Consider the following 23,087-nt stretch of genomic DNA (forward strand, 5'->3'; position numbering starts at 1 on the left):
CCCCAGATTAGCATTAGTTAGGGAGAGTAAAATAAATCCTAACATGCCTCCATGAGTCAATCTTTTGAAATATTTATATCTTATGCACTGTGCTGGAGATCCAAAAGAGGCAAAAGAAGTTTATAGTTTTGTGGGGGAAGACAATATGCAAATAAATATATACAAAGCATGGAGAAATAGTAATATTAGCAATTAGAGGGAAGGCACTAAAATTTAAGAGAGTTTGGGAAAGACTTTTAGTAAAAGAAGAGATTTTAGTTGAAACTTGAAGCTAAGGAAGTCAGTAGGCACAACAGAGGAGGGAGAACATTCCAGACATGAAAATGCTCAGAGTTGAGAAATGAGTTTATCTTATTCCTAGAATTTTCAAGAGAGCCAGTGTCACTGGATTGAATAGTAGTATGTAAAGGAGATCGAGAAAAGGTGGTAGTAGTAGACTAGATTATGAAAGAATTTGAATATCAAGCATAGTATTTTATATTTTATTTTAGAGACAATAGAGATCCAGTGACATGTTCAGATCTATCTATATTGTAGGAAAATTGTTTTAGTAGATTAGAAAGGGAGAGACTTGAGTAGTACTGATTTATCAGTAGGCTATTGTAGTAATCCAGGTGTGAAGCGATCCGGGCATTCAACTAGAGGGCTGGTACTTTCAGATGAGAGAAAAGATATGTTTAAGAGATGTTGCAAAGGAGGAAAAGGCATTGACAATGGGTTGTTAAAAAGTACCCGTCACTTTACTCTCTTTAACAGACTGCTCAAAGTTTTGTACGGCTGCAGGTTTGCTTAGTACAGTCACAAGCCCACCCTATCATCAGCTTCTTGTGGGCATATGGATGAGGTCTTCCTAATCACTCTTATCCTCTCCTTGGTAATGTCTGTACTCTGGCTTCAGTTCCCAGGTATTTTTGTGGGTCCCCTTAACATTGTAAATGCCTATTTCTCTCAAGATTTCCTTCAGGTATATCACAGGCTGTTTGGTGATGTCCACTAAATCCTTAATATTGTAATACTGATGTTTTTCAAAAGCTGAAAACAACATGTCCAAAACCTGTTGCTTATCAGCTCTAGCTCGCTTTCCATCTTCTTTCTTTTTCTTCTCATATTCAATATTGTACTGATGATTAGCCACAGGTTTAAAATTTGTTGTAACAGCTTTGTCCAGCTGCTGTGATAATCTTACAGGTTTTGAAGATTCTTCTATTTGTAACCTCTTCAATCTCATATAGTTTTCACTGGCAGCAGGTCTGCATTCAGCACGTTGTACCACTATTCCTTCCAATGAAAGTTTATCATTATTACTGCTCTCAGAATTTTCTTCAGGCTGGCCTTCTGATGAGCTCTCTGTAAAGACTGTCAATGTTTGTCCTCCCACACTCTGCAAGAGAAACGGATGTTCTCTGGGAGCACTAACAGAAGCAGGTTTTCCACCAATATCATGGATATTTGCAAGTTCCTCATTCAAGGTAAAAGATACCTCAGTCCTTCCTTGATTCTTTGCAATCCTCAGCTTTCCTACTTCTCCTCTTCCTGAAGCTTTGGCCCACTGCTGAGACAAATACTTAGGAACCTTCACGAGCCACACTCCGGTGTTTTGTTTGGCGCTGGTCAAGTCGAGCTCCCTGCACTCTGCCATGGCTCGACGCCGACGCCGTTACCCGGGGAGCAGAAGGGAGCGTGGGTTCGGAGAAGGAGGTCCGGAGGTCGCGACGCCGGCGTCACCGGCGTTGCTCCAAAGCCGGGAAGCGACTATCTTGGGGGAGGGGAACACGCCACTCCCGGACAACGTGGGGATAATGGTGGCCCCACGTTGGGCGCCAAATGTAGCGAGCTGTCGTCTCCAGAATCTGCCGGATCGCTCTCTGGGAAGAGATCTGCTGTGTCTACTCAAATCTCTCAGACAGATTCTTCTTCCTGTAACGAACCGTTGTCTCCAGGCAGTTGCTGTTAACTCTTGTCCAGAGAAGTGACTTCCCTTCCTGCAGAGAGCCGACTTCTCTTCCTGCAGAGAGCTGTGTCAAGCCAGATGTAGTGCAGTCTTCTCCTCTTCCTGGAGTGCTGTCCTCTTTTATCTTCCCAGAGAATGGGCGTGGGATAATGCAGGGGCTTCTGGGAAGAACCACTTCAGCCAATGAGATTGCTCCTTCTATCAAGTCAACCTGAGTTCTCACCTTGTAATTGTCCAGACAACCTGAATTCTCACCTTGTCACTGTCCAGACAACCTGAGTTCTCACCTAGTAATCCTAACAGGTTGTATATGAGGGAGTAAGAGATAGTAGACATGACAGTTACTTCAGCTTTCTTCTCTTGTCTGCTGTAGACACAGACACAAGACACAATCTGCTTTTTTTTTTTTAACTGGCCAACAAATTTTATTGTAAAGGAAGTTGGTATAAGTTAAGTACTCCTCTACCCTTTTTCTTCTCTGTTACTGGAGAGATAGATTAAGCATAACATCTGTAGAGGGCCAGAACTCTGGAGAAGTATACTTGAAACAAGGTGTTAACTCAGTGGAATTGATGAGATGATGGTTCTTTAGTATACATATTCTTAGTATTTAGCATGGTGATGTAATGATTCTCTAGTTCACAATACAAGTGTGCTGTAATGATGTAATCATATCAAGGTATTTAAGGGCTGAGAAGGACTGGAAAGGGTACATTCCATCTTTGACCAGCCTCATGGTGGCTGTCCTGCCTTCATCACTTCTCCACTAAGACTAAGGACTCAGGTTGATCCTGAGGTCTTCCAGAAAGCTAGCCCGGACATTACAAACATCCACTCCCACTGGGTACTTTGATTATGCCTTTTGAAATAGGTTTATCAAGAAAGCAATTCATCAGTATTGTAATGTTCAGAAGAGGTGCAAAGGGCCCTGTAGCTTCCAAGTTTAAAACTTCTCCAAAGATTCTCATACCATTTGGCAGTGCTGGGCCACTCAACTTTCTTATATTTAGATTTAATGGACCTTAGAGATGACTTATAGCCAAGGTGAATTTTCCCTCCAGAAGCTCAGTTTTTCCTAATCTAGAAGCCATATCTCCAAGTTTTAGAAAGAGTAGAGGGATGTCAGATATATCAGTTCTACTGGTTTTACAGGACCACAAACAGATTACAGAAGCACTCTGATTTTCACTTGAGAAACTTTAGGGGACAAACAGTTCTCCTTGTCAGCCACCTCCATATACTCACTGAGCTCATTGCTGCTGGGTGTCAATGGAAGTCTCTTCATTTCTTAAGGGTAAAATATGATGCTGGTACCATTTAAGTTTAATGCTGGGAAGAAATGAGATACTCAAAAGTCCTAAGAAAAGTGATTTGCTTAGCTATAATATAGAAATAATTTTAGCAGAAATATAGTAGTTTTGGTAGACCCTTATCTCTGGAAACATTAAAATGTTTCTTAATAACCTTATATATGAAATAACATTGTACAGAATAGATTTGCAGTTTTATATGCAGTAATCTTTATTATACTATGTTATGGAAATGTTTTAATACAAAAATTAAAAGGAAAGGTGTTAGGATTACTAAGTGAGAACTCGGGTTGTCTGGATAGTGACAAGGTGAGAATTCAGGTTGGACAATTACAAGGTGAGAACTCAGGTTGACTTGATGGAAGGAGCAGGCTCATTGGCTGAGGTGGTTCTTCCCAGAAGCCCTTGCATTATCCCACGCCCATTCTCTGGGAGAATAAAAGAGAGGACTCCCAGAGATAAAAAAAAAGACTCTGCATTGCATCAGGCTTGACGGGGCTCTCTGCAGGAAGGGAAGTCACTTCTAAGGACAAGAGTTAACAGCAACTGCCTGGAGACAACGGTTCACTACAGGAAGAAGAATCTGTCCGAGAGATTTGAGTAGATACAGCAGATCTCTTCCCAGAGAGTGATCCGGCAGCTTCTAGAGACGACAGCTCGTTACAGAAAGGTAAACATAATTAGGTAGAGCAGGTAACGATGATTTGTGGGATCTTAGGCTTTCCACTAAGTTAGAGAACCAGATTTCATGCAAGTGAACCTTCTTTATATTCTTAGATGATGAGTTGCATCAAGAGGCATAGGGGCAGCCAGATTCCAGGAAGAGTCTCTTTTTAGGGGAAAATTAATCACTTAAGGATGAAGGTTTGAACTAGGTTTTTCTTGTTGACCTTCATGATAACTTTTCTACTTTGTGTAGATATTTGCTGAGGTTTTTTTTTGTTTGTTTGGTTTTTTGTGTGTGTGTGTGGCAGAGCTGTGCTCCTCTAGAGCCTTCCAAGTTGCCTTCATATGACATATTGATAGTTTTCATGACCTACTGTCATCAAGTGACAATCAGAAACATGATATCAAAATATCAAAAAATAAATAAATAAATGTCAACTTGGTAAACTTCTTATGGCAATGACATGGTTTGAACTTAGGCTTTTCCTTGGGATAACCAGGTCAATACTGTGCCATAATGAGACATTATAGTAGCACTGTGATTAGGCGGCTCAAGTGATTGCTTTGGATAGAATGTTGGGCCCTTAGACAATTAGCTATGAAAACTATATAAAAACTATACCCAAAGGGCTGTAAAACTGTATTATGCACTTTGGTTCAGCAATATTATTATTTGATCTGTATCCCAAAGAGATCAAAGAAAAAAGGAAAGGATATATACAGAACTATATATATAGCATCTTAAGCTGTGATAAAATATTGGAAATTGAGGGACTGCCCATTAGTTGGAGAATGGTTCAGTAATTCATGGCTTATAATTGTAATGACATAATACTGTGCTTCAAGAAATAATGACGGAAAAAAAAAAAAGAAATAATGACAGGAAAAAAAAAATAATGACGGGAATGGTTTCAGAAAAAACCTGGGAAGACTTAAATAAACCGATGCTAAATGAAATGAGCAAAATTAGGAGAACATAGTATTAGCAATATTGTAACAATAATCAACTGTGAAAATTTAGCTACACTTAATTGTTGCAATGATCCACAAGAATTCCAAAGATCTCATGATTAAAAAATGCTCTCAGAGAAATGCTTCCAGAGAAAGAAGTGATATCAGTCAATGCAAATTGTAACTTTTTTTTTCCATTTTATTTTTCTTGCTTTGTTTGGTAATATAGCTAATATGGAAATGTTTTGTTTCACTTCAAATGTATAATGAATATCATATTGTTTGCCTTCCAAATGGAACTCAAAATAAAAATTGAATGGTATATTCTCTCAGTAATTTTGAGATTTATTTGATTTTAATTATTTCTGTTCTCTCAAGTGAAACTTTTTTTTGTATATGTTTTTAGTTGGGATCATTCTTCAGTTTCTCTAGAGAGTGCCATGAACAACTATTTTTAGGTGAAATATTATGTACTATGTATTAACAGATTTGAAGTATTGTAGCCTAATTTACAATTTCTGGTGGAAGTGTGTAGGCATCACAAAGAGATGAACAGTATAAGGTAATTTATTCAAGTTTTTAAAAATAATGTTAGTTATTATGATTATTATTGAAATGAAGGGTACTATGATATAGTGATGGAGTTGGATTTTGGAAGACCTGTGTTTGACTCCTACATCCACACTATTTAGCTGTGTGACCCTGGGCAAGTCACTAAACTTAATATATGTTGTAGCCTCCTTGTCCATAAAAAGATGCTACTAATAATAGAATGTGATGAAAATTGAATGGATGGTGAATGTTATTATTAATGTTATCTCATTCTTCTGTAGAATGCAGATAGTAATGATCCCAGTGCATGACAGTGTCCATCCCTTTGCTGTTATGTGGAATAGGTGGATATAATACTGAGGTCAGGAAACTGAGTAAGAGTTCTGATTCACTTATTTAGTAGCTGCTCTAGGACTGGGGGACATTCTAGGGTCATTCCTTTCAGCAGAAGTTTCCTTATCTATAAAATGAGGAGTGATAATAACAGTACATCCAATAAGTTGTTTTAAGGATCAAATGAGATTATATGTGTTCATATGAATATATATGTGGATATATATATATATATATATATACGCGCACACACATACATAAACAAGATATATATCTATATCTATATAGATATATAGATATGTCTGTCTGTCTATCTATCTATCTGTCTATTTTTTTTCCTGAGGCTGGGGTTAAGTGGCTTGCCCAGGGTCACACAGCTAGGAACTGTTAAGTGTCTGAGACCAGATTTGAACTGGGGTCCTCCTGAGTTCAGGGCTGGTGCTTTATCCATTGCACCACCTAGCTGCCCCTGTATATATTATATTTTACTAATTTCAAAACTATGTCCTCTGTTTGCAATTTTTTATGTTTAAAAATGACTGATTTTTATAAATCAATAAGAGTATTTGAAATGCAAATTCCTTTTCTTTATGTTTACACAAAGAATCTTCAGGATAACTCCAGTGACAGATAAGAGATATCTACTTTATTGTGTTTTCTCTGGGTTTCAGTTTTTAAAGCTTCATTGAATCTCTATATGTTATATGAGAGCCAATTCTATTATTGTTGGTAAAGCTTGTCACCACATTGGCAACAGAATCAATAATTTTTGAGGCATGGCAACTTGTAAAAATCATCTGCTAATCATTGGGGGCTTATGGTCCTTTGTCACCATAGGATGGATTCATATGAGTAAAATCTTAGATTCTTGAATAACTTAAATAAGCTAAATAGAAAGTTCTGAGGATTGAGTAAAAATTAATTTAAAGTTGAAGAATCATGGATACTTGTATACAGATTTTATTTGACATCACCTTTGAGGGCCATAAGCAGTCATAAAGAAGACAGGATAGATTCTCTCAGGATAGAGAGCATGGAGAACAAAAAGTGTTCACTTTTTGTATACTTTCACAAAAAGTGTGAAAGTATATAGGTCAGTACTCTTTGGAGTAGGCAATTTCTCCTACAGCATTGGGTAGGTGTAATTAAGAACTACTTAGTTATAGAAGTATATATATATACAGTAGAGGAAACCTATAAGATTTACTATGGTATAATTAGAAATTCAACTTGCTTCCTTCTCCTGTTCCAACTCAGTTCTTTGTCATTGCATTTACTCCTGTAAAACAATAAAACAATTTGGGAATATGATTGGCTATTTAGAGTAAGGTTACATTGTTGATGTCTTTACTCTACCTCTCACTGTCATTTTTTGCCAGATATTTGTCATCTGGCCAAGAACTTGTTCTTCAGAACTATCTAGATCTGTAGATTCTTCTTTTCTTGGATTTATTTCCGGGCTTATGGGGGAATGATAGCATTACTGTATTGGACTCTAACCTTGCCTTTCTCATTTTTGAATTGTAATTCTGCCTTTATATCTTCTTGTTTACAGTATCCTTTTACGTAGCTAAGTAAACTCTGTTCTCTTTGAATTTATCTATGTCTTTATTTGTTATATATCGGGAGCTTTGGAGAAACTGGCTCATTCAGAACAAGATAAGGAGTGACAATGTCTTCAATAAAAAGATGATTTAAACTTTCCAGTTCCATGCCATGGCATGCTTTGCATTTGAATTCTTTGATATTTGGTAGAATCCCTTTGCTCTGGATTCAAAGTACTTATCCCTCTTTAGCTCTTTTGCCTCATAGATACTGTAGTTGGCCTGGCTGAGTATTTAAATATTAACTATCTTTCTATTTTGCCACTTTCATGCCCTAGGTAGGAGTTGTCTTTTTACTTCAGGATGTGTGGGACAGTGACCCTTATCCAAGTAAAAATCAGAGACTATAAAGATTTAAAAAAAAAAAAATTATTACCATTTCTTGAGAATGGGCAACTCCTAACAAACAAGGTGTCAGTGGAGGAGTACAAAGCACAATCTACAAAACACAAGATTAAATAGACCCTAAAAGCAAAAGTCCCATCCCCTATCCCTACCCCTCCCTGACTTTTTCTCCCATTGTCTGGGGGAAACCAGGCTTATATTCTAAACAGGAAAATCTATCCCAGAAACAAAAGAATATTAGTACATAACAAACACTTAGTTTAAATTTCTTCAGAGAACCTGCTATTATTCTTGATGAGAGAATTCTGTTAACTGAATTCCCAAGGCCATCATCCCCCTTTAAAAGAAGTACTAAATGCTAATTAAGAGGTGAGCTAAACAGGAGGGGAAATGTTCATCCAAAACAATCGAACAGCTGCAGCTTTTTAGCTATAGCTCAGCTTGTTATTGTAAAGTCTCAAGTCACAATTAAGACATAATTTAGGGTCACATTCCCATGAGAAAGGCTTCACTCAGTTTATCTCATTCAAGGGGATTTCCTTCAGTAGGACATTTTCCTCATTACTAGCACATAATTGCTCTGCTTGCCTGTTGTTTGAACTCCCCAAAGATTGGAGGTTAGATTGGGAAGGGTGACTTATTTGTCCAAACAGTTGGTTAAGTTAATTATGACAGTGTGATAACTCAGACATTTAAAAAACTTGTCATGCTAATGTGTTTGAGACTTTGAAAGTCACAAATGAGCTGCAGGCTAATACTTATAATACTTAGTGTCTTAACTGTGGGTTTTTTTTCTTTTCTTTTTTTTATTGAATAACTGGAACATTTCATATTATCTCAAAATTATGGCTAATAGCTCATTAGTAGATATTGTAGATGAATTTCTTTAGAAACTCTAGAAGACTTTGATTCTTTGCTTCTTCCTTGCTAGTTAACTACCAAATCTTCTAGTTTTATTAAAGAGAAAGAATCATATTTTGGCTCCTAAGTCAGAATTTAGCATGGAATGTTCTTGAACTGGTACATCTAATATTTGGAAGGTTTGATAGTACCTATTTAGAATGAATTAGCCTTAGGGGGGATCATGAACAAATTTGGTAAGCATGTCTTCATCTTTGTTGGTGTATTATAAGTATTAGCCTGCAGCTCATTTGTGACTTTCAAGGTCTCAAACACATTATAAAAAAATTATAAAAAATTGATGTTTATAAGTATTAGCCTGTATTTATTGGTGTTTTGATGCAAGTAGCTTCCCATCATCTCCATATATTTTGATCAGCCATTTCCAAATGGATTATGCATCCCTCTTTGTTTTCAGGAGGTTTTTTTTGGGGGGTCTTTTTGTTTTGTTTTGTTTTTTTAGTGGGGGTGGTTTGTTTTTGGCTGGAAATAGAATAAAAAGAAAACATACAAATTTTGAAAAAACATTGAAAATTAAACATTTAATAATGGCTGTCTGACATGAAAAAACTATATACAGAATTGACAAATTTGTCTCCAAAAGCTACTCCCCTGTAAATACATGGCCAAGAGATACAGGCAGACACTTTTCAAATTAAGAAATATAAACTATCAGCAATCATCTGAAAAAAGTCTACAAAAGTTATTAATAGAGACTTAAACCTTTTACCTGTCATTTGGTAATGATGGAAAAATTGTTGAAAGAACTATTTGCAATTATGGGTGGGCCATAGAAATAAAAACAGACAATGGACCTGCATATACTTCTAAACATTTTGCACACTTTTGTGCACAGTATAAGATTTTACACACTACTGGCATACCTTTTAATCCTCAAGGTCAGGCAATAGTAGAGAGGAGAAACGGACATTAAGATGCTCCTTGAAAAACAAAAGAAAGGGGGAGCCACAGGTAACCCTAGAGAACTTCTAAATCTAGCTCTTTATACTATTAACTTCTTGATCACTCTTGCATATGACATGATGGTATACTTAGAGAATCCCAAAGACTCTGCTAAAAAGCTATTAGAAACAATTCAGAATTTTAGCAAAGTTGTAGGATACAAAATAAATCCACATAATTCCTCAGCATTTTATACATTATCAACACAATCCAACAGCAAGAGATACAAAGAGAAATTCCATTCAAAATAACGGTCGATAGTATAAAATATTTGGGAATATATCTACCAGAGGAAAGTCAGGAATTATATGAGCAAAACTACAAAACACTTGCCACAAAAATAAAGTCAGATTTAAATAATTGGAAAGACATTCAACGCTCTTGGATAGGCCGAGCGAATATAATTAAGATGACAATACTCCCTAAACTAATCTATTTATTTAGTGCTATATCAATCAGACTCCCAAGAAACTATTTTAATGACCTAGAAAAAATAACAACAGAATTCACATGGAACAACAAAAGGCCGAGAATTTCAAGGGAAGTAATGAAAAAAAAAGTTAAATGAAGGTGGTCTAGCTGTACCTGATCTAGAACTATATTATAAAGCAACAGTCACCAAAACCATTTGGTATTGGCTAAGAAATAGACTAGTTGAGCGTAGGTTAGATTCACAGGGCAAGATAGTGAATAAAAATAGCAATCTAGTGTTTGACAAACCCAAAGATCTCAAATTTTGGGATAAGAATTCATTATTTGACAAAAACTGCTGGGAAAACTGGAAATTAGTATGGCAGAAACTAGGCATGGACCCACATTTAACACCACATACTAAGATAAAATCAAAATGGGTCCAAGATTTAGGCATAAAGAACAAAATCATAGATAAATTGGAGGAACATGGGATGGTTTATCTCTCAGACTTGTGGAGGAGGAAGGTGTTTGTGTCCAAGGGATAACTAGAGACCATTATTGATCACAAAATAGAACATTTTGATTACACCAAATTAAAAAGTTTCTGCACAAACAAAACTAATGCAAACAAGATTAGAAGGGAAGTAACAAATTGGGAAAACATTTTTACAGTTAAAGGTTCTGATAAATGCCTCATCTCCAAAATATACAGAGAACTGACTTTAATTTATAAGAAATCAAGCCATTCTCCAATTGATAAATGGTCAGAGGATATGAACAGACAATTTTCAGATGATGAAATTGAAACTATTTCCACTCATATGAAAGAGTTCCAAATCACTATTGATCAGAGAAATGCAAATTAAGACAACTCTGAGATACCACTACACACCTGGCTAAGATGACAGGAACAAATAACGATGAATGTTGGAGGGGCTGTGGGAAAACTGGGACACTGATGCATTGTTGGTGGAGTTGTGAAAGAATCCAACCATTCTGGAAAGCAATCTGGAATTATGTCCAAAAAGTTATCAAAATGTGCATACCCATTGATCCAGCAGTACTACTACTGGGCTTATATCCCAAGGAAATACTAAAAAAGGGAAAGGGACCTGTATGTGCCAAAATGTTTGTGGCAGCCCTTTTCATAGTGGCTAGAAGCTGGAAGATGAATGGATGCCCATCAATTGGAGAATGGTTGGGTAAATTATGGTATATGAAGATTACGTAATATTATTGTTCTGTAAGAAATGACAAGCAGGATGAATTCAAAAAGGCTTGGAGAGACTTACATCAACTGATGCTGAGTAAAATGAGCAGAACTAGGAGATCATTATACAATTCAGCAATGATACTGTATGAGGATGTATTCTGATGGAAGTGGATATCTTCAACATAGAGAAGAGCTAACCATTTCCAATTGATCAATGATGGACAGAATCAGCTACACTCAGAAAAGGAACACTGGGAAATGAGTGTAAACTGTTAGCATTTTTTGTTTTTCTCCCCAGGTTACCTTTCAAATCCAATTCTTCCTTTGCAACAACAACAACAAAAACAAAATTTGGTTCTGCACATATATACTGTACCTAGGATATAGTATAACATATTTAATATGTATGGGAATGCCTGTCATGTAGGGGAGGGGGTGGAGGGAAGGAGGGGAAAAACTCGGAACAGAAGGGAGTACAAGGTATAATGTTGTAAAAAAAAAAAAAAATTACCTATGCATATGTACTGTCAAAGAAAATGTTATAATTATAAAAATTAATAAAAAACAAAATTAAAAAAAAACTATTAACTTCTTGATTTTTGACAAAGATACACTAGCTCCAGCAGACAGGGCAGTGTCCAGTGAGAGCAGTTCCACTATCTTTATAATCACCGAATGATGTGAAGAGACCCAGAAAGTGGTGAATGGAAGGGACTAGATAGGTTAACTTCTTGGAGGAGAGGATTTGCTTGTATCTCTACAGGTGGCGAAGGAGTCAGATGGGTGCCAATGAGCTGTATTTTCCTTGTCCATTGGAGAGAGACAGCACAGATCTTTGAAATGAAGGAGAAGACCCAAGAAACATCGGGTGGTTCCGTTGCTGACTGTACCCACCACTGAAAGAGCATAGCAGTTATGGCATTTGACTCATGAACATCAAAAATTGTTGGACTTCAAAACCCTCAGGAATCATTGGAATCCCTGAGACATGAAATGATTGTTGTAGGACTTCAAAACCCTCAGGAATCATTGGATTCTCTGAGACGTGATAAGACTGCTGTAGGACTTGAAAACCCTCAGGAATCATTGGATTTTTCTGAGAAATGATAAGACTGTTGTAGGACTTCAAAATCTGCAGGGATCATTGGATTCGCTGAGAAATGATAAGAGTGCTATAAGACTTCAAAATCTTGCAAGAATCATTGGATTCCCTGACATGTGAAGCAATTGACAATTGGTGTTGGACTATCTCTTGGCTGCTGAAGGAGGTATATGTGTGATTGTTGTTTACATACCCTCCTTCTAGGACTTCTGGAAATCTTTTACACCACCATGTTGATTTATATTGTTTATTATATCACTTCTTGCATATATAATTCATATTTCTTACACCACATTGAGCTTGCACTGACTGTGGGGAGAGTCATCACTGCTAGCCTGTGCTTTATTGCTATGTGCTTGTGTAATATTTCCCATGCTGATGGGTTTGTGCATACCTGTTTCTAGTCAGATCCTTCAGCCCAGAAACCCACTAACAATATCTGGTTTGACTCCCTACTTCCCTTTGATGTTTATCATCTTTCTTCCTGAGAAGTCAGGGAGGGCATGATCATCTCCTTTTTAGTGCTTTCACCTCCTTTCCTGAGAAATCAGGGAGGGTGTGATCATTTCCTTTTTGGGGTTCTCACCTCCCGGAGAAGTCAGGGATGGCGTGACCACCTTGTTCTAAAACAAAAGAAAGTGGGAGTTATAAAGGGCTGAAACTCTGAATAGGTGCATTGGAATCAGACAACTGAGCACTTAAGGCTAATTATCTATTAGACTATACTGTATTAGCATATGCTTGGAAAATGGCCCTTCTCACTATTCTGTGCTGGCTCCATCTTTTGGTGTATACAGATAATTGGAGGAGGGATTAGGAGGTGGAGTAAGACAAGCCAGAGTCACTTTGGAGGAGGACAACAAGAAGGGAGGTCGATTGGTGGAGAGCATTTAGCAGTTTGTCAATCCCCTTCACTTCTCCCTCTAAAGACCAAAGACTTTTGCTTATCCTGACTCCAGCTGATTCTGGGTCCTCCAGAGGCTAACCTGAACTTCACAAAAAGGCATGCTACTTTGCTGCATGGGACTGTGAATTTGACCATCATACATGATACTTCAAAGTTATAAAATTGTTCATACCCTTTGATCCATTCATGCTATTACTAAATTTATATCTGTTATTGAGAAAGAGAAGAACCATGTATAAAAATATTTATAAAGAAATGTACATAATAACAAAACCTAATTTTAGCCATAAACCTGCCCAGTGTTACAGAATATCAAAAGAAATTGCGATGTATGGATATCATGGTTTTATAGATAATGTTCAGTACGAAGAAAAATATGAGAAGCCATGATACAGAATGAAGAAAAAAAATTTTTACACACTGACAAGAACTTCATAAGAGTGAAGGCTAAATGGGGAAACAAAATTCAGGTTAAATATAAGTAGACTTCATTCCCACTATTTTGCTGACCCAGATTTCCTTTTATATTTTGACTAATAACACAATAACTGGCATGTAGTAACTTAAAATTTGATTAAGTGATATTTACATTTTCATTATCTTGCCTTGTGTTCTAGGAGTCCTCAAATCTTCATAGGTCTTTGTTTGAATAACCTTCATCTGCGGCACCTGAATTTTAAGGATTACTAATTCATTTCTTTCCCCCTTCTTCCTTCCTTCCTTTAGGATACTTCTGTCTGCTTATTCTTCATGGGAACAGCTCATAACTGTTCTCTCTTTGTTACTTCAAAGAAGCTCAGACAAGGTGAGACTTCCAAAGAATAATAGCCTTTTTGCAGCATGTAAATATTGGGTCATCATCTAGCCGTTTCATTCTAAGTGGACTTGTTTACTTTTACTAGTTTCTTCAGTTTATCACATTTGTCTTCTTTCTGCTTTTTATTGAATGAAAGATTGGACATATATCATCCTACTTAAATTGCAGTTAAGTAAGATTTAAGTGAAATTGTACTTACCTTTGCAGAACTTGTTATCCTGTGGTACACATTCTTTTCTTTTGATTTTTGGAAATCAAATTTTCCTTTCTTGTTGTTGATGAACAATCCTATGTGATTTGAATTAGCATTCCTTCAGATATAAACTGCCTCCTTTTGGCTGTTTTCAGGGTTCTTTTATTGATACCAGAGCTTTGGAACTTGGTGGGTAATACTTTGGGTGAGTTAAAGTGAGGCTTCTCTCTGAAAGCATCATATAGCTTATATTTATTCTTTATTTTGCCCACTTTTCTAGTACTTTTGGGCATTTTTCTTCTATACTTTCTTAAAATGATGTCATACTGTTCCTTTATGGTCAGCAATTCTTATATTCATTCAGCTCTATCTTCAAAATAATTTAGGAGATCTTTAGAGTAATTCTCCAGTGATCTTCCAATTTTGGTATCTTTTCTATATGCTCTAACATTTGTTGTTCTGTCTCCGAATTTTTGAATTCCATCTCTACCATTCTCTTCAGACTGTATATGATTTTATTAAACTTTCCTGCTGTTTAAAGTTAATGACTTTTTTGTTTTCTTTATAAAGAATTTTTAAAAAGCATTCTAGTTGTGATTTTTAGCTCTAGATTCAATTCTTTTATTAAGCTCCTTATCTACTCTATTACAGATGTGCCATTCATGTTTCTGTAAATCTCTTTTTTTTATACCAACTTTTTCTCTTGTTTAACATTATTTCCTCTCAGAAATATTTTGTAAATTTTTGCCTTCATTTATCACACATGTTTTTTTCCTTCAGTTAAATCAGTAAATATACTGATATTTGTCAGTATATATCAGTTTTTTCCCCTTTGCCTGCTTGATGGCAAGACTGTCTTAATTTTGCCTTTATATATACAGCACTTAGCATAACACTTGGAGCATAGTTAGATAATTTTTTTTTGATTAATTTTTTTGGAAAAAAATTCTTACATACTTTTATCCTGTTTTGTTTGTTTATTATAGTAGTACCTCTTTTTTGTTGTTGTTGCTGTTTAGTCATTTTTCTGGTATCCTTTTTCTTTTCTTTTTGCAGTGTCCCTTACAAGGATTTATTTCCTTTCCTCTCTTTTTTTTATTATCATTCTTTTGGTAAATATGACACATTTCTTGTTGTTTTGAAGTTATGAAGGAGAACTGTGCTTAGATTTGACCATTGGCTTAGATTTGACCATTCGCTCAGACTTTTTAGCTGTAAGTCCTTTCCTTTTAGCATAACAAATTTCAGAAGTGTATGTTATCATTCTTTTTGTTGTTTTGATTAACTATTTTGGGTAATATACTTTAAGTTTATTTGCTCTATTCAAACAAAATTTATTAATTAAAAATATATATGTTTATCTATCTATCTATCTATCTATCTATCTATCTATCTATCTATCTATATCTGAGGGTAAGTTAGAAGATGTTTAAAGTTTTAGGTACCATGACATTTGAGGGATAAATATGGCTTTTTTTCCCCACTGTCTTTACAGTCAGGCTTTTGTTGCTAGATGATTAATTTTTAATCCTGTATTTATATTTGATTTTATTCTTTAAGTGATATTCTGTAATCATATTCCTGTTCTCTGGATGAAAAAGCTGATATGTAACTTAGTTCAACCTTCCTTTCTTTGAAGAGAGATACCGGTTATAGTTGTTGTTGGAAGATTTGTAAAGTATCCTTGAGAAGCTAAGGATAGAGAAGCAGATGACAGACTGAATTAAAAGCCAGAATCTTATATGTTGTTTACAAGAAACACATTTAAAGTTAATGATTTCTTGAAAGATGATTTCCTGGCCTTGTTTTTCATCGTGGCTTTACCTAAAGGCATTCTGCCTTTGCTGTCCTTTTTTGGCTTTGTATTCTGATCTTCCTGTCTCCATAGTAGCTCTTTATGGTCAGATCTTTTTGCTTTTTTGCTCAATTTTAAAGAATGAAGTCTGCTTCATGTTATAGAGGAGATTGTCCTGAGCTTGCTTTGCAGAAAGACAGGGGCTTCTCACTGACTGTGCTGGAGCTGGTGATGCTGTAATCTTCCCCACTATGCTGAGTGAATCCCTAGGCTCACAAGGCCTGCCTATATAATATGCTAAGATTCAGAGGCTCAAAATTTGTCTTCTGTAATTGTGTTGGTGATCTCAGAGCTGGTCTGCTGATCTACTGGCCTTCTGAACCAGATCAGAGTAATCAACACACGCTTATAGCTTCCCCCTCACAGATTCTGATGCTGTGCCTGCCCTGGCCTGAAATCCCTCCTGCCCAATTGTGACAGACCTTTCCTGAAGTCCTTCCAAGATATCTTGAGATGGAAAATTTTTACACTCTGAATTTTTGTGGTTCTGTCACTACAAAATCTGTTCAGAGCTTTATCTTATGCTGATTCTGAGGGAATTTTGGAAGAGTTCAGGCACCATTTTAGCTCCTCCCTTCCTCCTCCCCTTGGCTCTTATATATTAAATGTTCTATTAAGTTCAGGTTTGTTTTAGACAAAATTCTCAAAATTTGACAGTTTGTTGAATGACCATTAAAAAAAATTCAATATTAAATTTAATTTTATTGAAAATAATATTTTCAGCCACAATTCTAGTTCTTTTGGTGGTTGTCATATAGTATTCCCGAACTTATGATCTGGGAAATCTTATTATAGTTCCAGCATATTTGAATTGATTTTTGTTGTTATTGTTATTATGGCTGTAAAATTTTGTGTTTGATCTAGGGTTTTTGAAACTTAACAGTTATATTCCTATATGTTTTCTTTGTGGTTGACCTCTTTGAGTGAAAATTTTCTTTTTTTAGTGAAATTTTTCTTTTCCAAATATATGCAAAGATGATTTTCAACATTCACCTTTGCAAAATCTTATGTTTCAGATTTTTCTTCCTCTCTTTCTTCCATCCATCTCCCCAAGATAGCAGGTCAGTAGAGATTAAATTTGTACAATTTGTCTAAATATATTTCCATATTTGTTATGCTGCACCAAAAAAAAAAATGTCAAAAGGGAAAAAAGTTACATAAAAGGGGAAAAAGAAAAGCAACCACAAAAACAAAAACAAAAAAAGGTGAAAATACTGTGTTTTGATCCACATTCAATCTCTCTAATTCTCTCTCTGGATGTGGATGACACTTTCTATCACAACTCTCTTGGAATTGCCTTGAATCACTATTTTTGAAAAGAAGCAAATCACAATTGATCACAATGATTTTGTTCTATCTCTACTTTTTTGTTCTATATCTGCAAAATAGTTCTTGTATTATTTTGTCAGAGTTCTTTTTATAATTTTTTTTCTTTTGGCTAGTCCAGTTATTTTCATGTTTTCTCTTCTTAATATGTTTCTAAGATCTGTTGTTTTGTTTTAATAAGATGTTTCTCATTTTCTTCTATGTTTTTCATCCTTTATGTTTTGTTTTATTATTTCTTGGCCTCATAACTTCACTGGCTTTTCCTTGTCCAATTCTAAATTTCAAAGAGTTTATTTTCTTCTTCAAAACTCTGGATATCCTTTTTTATTTGGTTGCCTTGTTTTCATGATCTTTTTATTTTTTAAATGAAATTTTTCCTTTATCTCATTTGATTTTTTTTTTTTTTTTTTTTTTTTTTTTTGGTCAGGCAATTAGGGTTAAGTAACTTGCTCAGGATCACACAGCTAGGAAATGTTAAATATCTGAGATCAGATTTGAACTCAGGTCTTCCTGACTTCAGGGCTGGTACTCTATCACTGTGCCACTTGTTAGGTTCTTCATCTGCTGGCAATTGGGTCTTACCTGTAACAGTCTTCGGTGTGCATCTTGACATGCTAGCATGTTCTACAAAGGGAATCACAAACCAGGAGAGATGAGTTTTGTGGGCGCTTTATTGATCCATTTTCAAGTAAGAGATCATATCTTTACTCTTCCTTCTCTCTGTCTGTCCCCCTCCTTTTATCCCACATCCACCAAGATGTTGCAAAAGCCTGTGCCAACAATCTGAGGTAAGAAATATAAAACTTGTATAGCCTATAGAGGAAGTTCTGGAGTTCTCGCCTGGAAACAGAGCTGCTTATTGGGAACAACTGACGCATGGAACCTTACGTCCGAGGCCATACCAATCTCGTAGTGTTTGTTCCTTGTGATCCTCAGTTTGCTCTGGGTCTCATGTCCTTCCAAGGGAACTGCACAGTCAGCCCCTTTATATGTCCCCTTTCTTGTTTAACACAGAGTGCCTACAACTCCTTCTGGGGGAAAGGATGCCGAGGAGGGGAAGCATACAAAGAGGCAAGAGTACTTTTCATTGTTCCATAATAAGTTTTATGACATAAGGGTGTAAAAGACAGAGTAACAAAATTATTACTGCTATTGTGACAAAATGCATGATTGTGGAAAACAACCATCCTGTACAAGGTTTGTGTACTCCCGGGGTCTACCTATAGGTGTCATGTCAGTGGACACATTCCTTAACTGTTCACAGTCCGTATATTTAGTTTCAGAAAAATAGATAGGTGGGGCTGTTGCTAGTCCTGTAAAATTGATCACTATGGATGGAACATTGTTCCACAGTTTTTTTCAGACCAAACTCTTTCCCCACCAATTGTGATGTCTTGCCTTCCAAAATAATTTCTGAAATTGCTCATTCTAGGTAACTATTTGAGGTCAAGGCAGATTAGGGAGTATGGCCCATTGTCGTATGTCCTCATTCATTGGTACAAGAGTAAGGGCTGTCAGCAATCATAACAAAAGTTGCCATAGTTTTCCTGTGTCTCAGATTCCTCTGTCCTCCTTTTCCCGCTCCTCTTTCTTCTTCTGTGGTGTTTCAGCACTGGAATCTTACATCACTCAGATATGCCTAATTGTACCCACTGGCTCCCAGTTTTTGTGTAAATACAAACAAACCCTGGTCCCCAAATTAGACCTAATACGGGCCTTCCCAGTTACCCACCAGGGTCTGATAAAGAACTTGAGCGGTGCCCTCTGTTGAGGGGTGATTGGGCTCCCACAAAGAGCACTTTAGACTGACAAAATGTCTCATGACTGTGGTTAGGTCTGAGGCAGGCAAAAGTTGTAAAAAATTGTATTTATATATGCTCTTATCCAAGTGACCCTGAGTCAACTTCTTTCCCCTTTCTTGTTTTGCGAGGATCACCTTTAAGGTGCAGTTAGCATGTTCCATAATGGCTTGTCCAATGGGATTATTTTTTTACCTGGTTTTCCTTATTTTAGAGCCACAGAAGGCATATCATTCTCCCTATTTCCTCTTTAAAATAAAGTTCCCAAAATTTCTAATCAACTGTTGCAGACAAACAATTATCAGTTCTCCTGCCTGAGTTTAAGCCCTCTCAAACTTTCTGCTCTCTAATTCCATGAAAATAAACTTGCTATAATGATTTATCTTTCTTCAGAGAGAAAATGGGCCCCGGTTCAGGGATAGACTGGGCAGGAGATGCTTGTTTTATAGCTTTCTCCAATCCTGATTTTCCCTCGAAACTGGTAAATTCTATTTTTGCTGTTACTTTGGTGAGAGGTGGGCTGGGACAGGTCTTTTTCTTTCCTTCATTTGTTCCATTTGCTTCTAACTCTCTCAGGTCTGGTTACAGGTGTTTATTTGAAGGTGTTATGGATAGTGGGGGTGGCCAGTGTTTCTCAGGCTCTTCTGAGGCCATTTTGTGGAAGCTTGTTTTACTTTCAGTTTGGCTTTCCACAGCAAAGGTGAGCTGTGGATGGCTAGCTCCTTCAAACGTAGCCCTTACTAGACTAAATATTATAAAATCTTTATCCTCTAACAGCTCAGGTTGACTTTCTCATAACTACTCATTTGTTCTACCATTACCTTCCATTTGGCTTTATCCAAGTTGATGTCTGCCAGCCAAGGAGACACAATTTCAACTTTAGAGATAAAAGTACATAAATCTTTCAATAGGAGCATAATTGCCTGATTCTTTATTGCCTTATGTAACTACCTAGCCCAGATCTCATTCTCCTCTGGCTTGATTACAGGCAATTTATTGCCCATCTTCCCGCCAAACTTCTATCTACGGGGCACTCCCAATGTCTTCCTGCCTTTTATAGGCTCCCAGTGCTTTTCCTGCCCCTCAAGGTCCCATGTTCGGGCGCCACTTGTCAGGTTCTTCACCTGCTGGCAACCAGATCTTACCTCTTTCGGTCTTCAGTGCATATCTTGACATATTAGTGTGTTCAACAAAGGGAGTCACAAGTCAGGAGAGATGAGATTTGTAGATACTTTATTAATGCATGTTCAAGTAAGAGATCACATTTTTCCTCTTCCTTCTCTCTATCTGTTCCCCTCCTTTTATCCCTCATCCACCATGATGTCACAAAAGCCTGCACCAACAATCTGAGATAAGCAAAATAACCTACAGAGGTAGTTTTGGAGCTCTCTCCAGGTAACAGAGCCACTTATTGGAACAGCTAATGCATGGGACACAAGGAACCTTATCTCTGAGACCATGTCAGTCTCATAGTGTTTGTTCCTTGTGACCCTCAGTTTGCTTCTAGTCTCATGTCCTTCCACGGGAACTGCACAGCCAGCCCCTGACACCACCTACATGTCTCCCTCATTTGATTTTTAAAGTCTTTTTTTGAGTTCTTCTATAAATTCTTTTTGGGCAGATAGTGATTTAATTTAATCTCTTACTTTTTGGGGAAGGAGAGATCTCTGAAGATGAACCCAGGTCTTCCCTACACTTTCTTTGACTATTAAAAAAGGGAAGTTCTTAGCCAAAATACAAGTGTATTGACTACTCTGTCCTATTTCAGAAGACCAGTGAATCAGCAGTAACTTTCTTTGACTAGAGCAGGTAAAGAAAAAAATTATATAATCAAAGAAAGTTACTTTTAAAAATAAGAACTTATTAGTGTGATCACCTCTAATCCTGCAACTGAGGGGATGATGCTTCTGACTTCAATTTAGTTCTCCCCTCTGACCTGGAAGCCCAAATTAAGAACTCCACCTTCCTCTGAGTGCCCACAGCCTGCAGCCACCATATTCCACTGCTTCTGCACTCATTAGGCATATGTTGGTTTCTTCTCACCCAGAGCCACATCTCAGCAGCAGCACAGCTGGGTGTGGCATTCCCTATCAGAAGATGTTACCTCATTCTTCCCAGACTCAGACCTCTTTCCCCCACAACTGCCTCCATTGTTTGGGTGGTGAAAGTTCTTGTGGTTGGGGCTAAGGTTACCTCCAAACCCTGTTAGCTGGGGTTTGCACTTGGTCCTGTGGTCTTTCTTTGGGGCTGCTCCAGTTGTCTTGCTTTTTCCCATGGGTTTATATTAGCCCTGAAATGCAATTTTCTTTTATTTGTGGGGGAAATTTAGAACACTTCCAATTTTCTGACCTCCCTCATCTTCTCACAATCCTCCCCATAATAACTTTCTATGGTCATATTTTCTGTTGTTTGCTTATTTTCACACCCAATTAGTTGACTTTTAACTCTTTCTTAAAGTAGGTTCTGCTTCTAGGGTCAGGAGTGCACTGAAGCTTGCTTCAGGATTTTTATATAGCTTTTTTCAGAGATACTTCTAGGGACCTATAAATTTTCAGTTCTTCAAGGTGATATGATCTACAAAAAGGTGTTTACTACTCTCTTATCATGTTCTCTTATCACAACCACTCTTTTTTGCCTTGAGACTCAGGATTGTGATCAAGATCAGAGTATGGGCAAAGCCACAGATCCCACCTTAATGCTAGCAAAGAGATCCCTGTGATCTCTTTCTGACCAATTGTTTGACAGCCTTAACAGTCTGTGGGCTGAAAGCTTTGATAACAGCTTCTGCTGATTTAGTGGCTCCGAAGGCCTACTTCTGGATTTGCTGAGGCTAGTGCTGTGCTTGTGTGGCCTGCAGTGGACTGTGCTTTATTGTCATCCTGATGCAGTAGACATTTCCTTATTTTCTGGGTTCTAGTACTCTAGAATTTGTTTAGAATCATCACTTAAAGGGATTTGGAGGGGTTTGGGGGAGAGCTTGAGTGAGTTCCTTGCCTTTCCACTACCATCTTTCTTTGCCCTCTTTTCTTTACATTTCTTTTCAGTGGAATTTCTCCATTATTTTGTGATGGGTTTGGGGGTAACATTGATGTACTGATAGTTTTCACATATGAAATGTGTAATTGAGCAAAATGAAGTAATTTTCATTTTATTTTTCTTCTGTTGCATTGCTATAGCTAGCATTTAAAAAAGTAATATAGATGTTTCTTTCTATATAATGTTAATAATTAGGTTTATATAATTATTTGGTGTCTTAGAAAAATTTATTATTTATCTACTTTCTTTTATATTATAAATTTATCCGTTTATCCTTTTTTTTAAAATTAATTTTATAATTATAACATTTTTTGACAGTACATATGTATAGGTGCTTTTTTACAACATTATCCCTTGTACTCCTTCTGTTCTGAATTTTTCCCCTCCTTCCCTCCACCCCCTCCCCTACATGGCAGGCATTCCCATACATATTCAATATGTTATACTATATCCTAGGTACAATATATATGTGCAAAACTGAATTTTGTTGTTGTTGTTGTTGTTGCAAAGGAAGAATTGGATTCAGAAGGTAAAAATAACCTGGGGAGAAAAACAAAAATAATGCTAACAGTTTACACTCATTTCCCAGTGTTCCTTCTCTGGGTGTAGCTGATTCTGTCCATCATTGATCAATTGGAATTGGATTAGCTCTTCTCTATGTTGAAGATATCCACTTCCATTGGAATATATCCTCATATAGTATTGTTGTTGAAGTGTATAATGATCTCCTAGTTCTGCTCATTTCACTCAGCATCAGTTGATGTAAATCTCTCCAAGCCTCTCTGTATTCATCCTGTTGGTCATTTCTTACAGAACAATAATATTCCATAACCTTCATAGACCATAATTT

General features: G+C 36.7%; 1 protein-coding gene and 1 pseudogene across 8 annotated transcripts in view; one reads left to right on the forward strand and one right to left on the reverse strand.

Annotated features, from left to right (window-relative positions):
- The window catches only part of AUH (AU RNA binding methylglutaconyl-CoA hydratase), a 222,321-nt gene that overhangs the window by 67,627 nt on the left and 131,607 nt on the right, over positions 1 to 23,087 (forward strand). The window lies entirely within an intron of this gene.
- Positions 731 to 1,745, reverse strand: LOC141550250 (general transcription factor IIF subunit 2 pseudogene; annotated as a pseudogene).

Source organism: Sminthopsis crassicaudata, chromosome 1 (genome assembly GCF_048593235.1).
Source record: "Sminthopsis crassicaudata isolate SCR6 chromosome 1, ASM4859323v1, whole genome shotgun sequence".
NCBI lineage: Eukaryota > Metazoa > Chordata > Mammalia > Dasyuromorphia > Dasyuridae > Sminthopsis > Sminthopsis crassicaudata.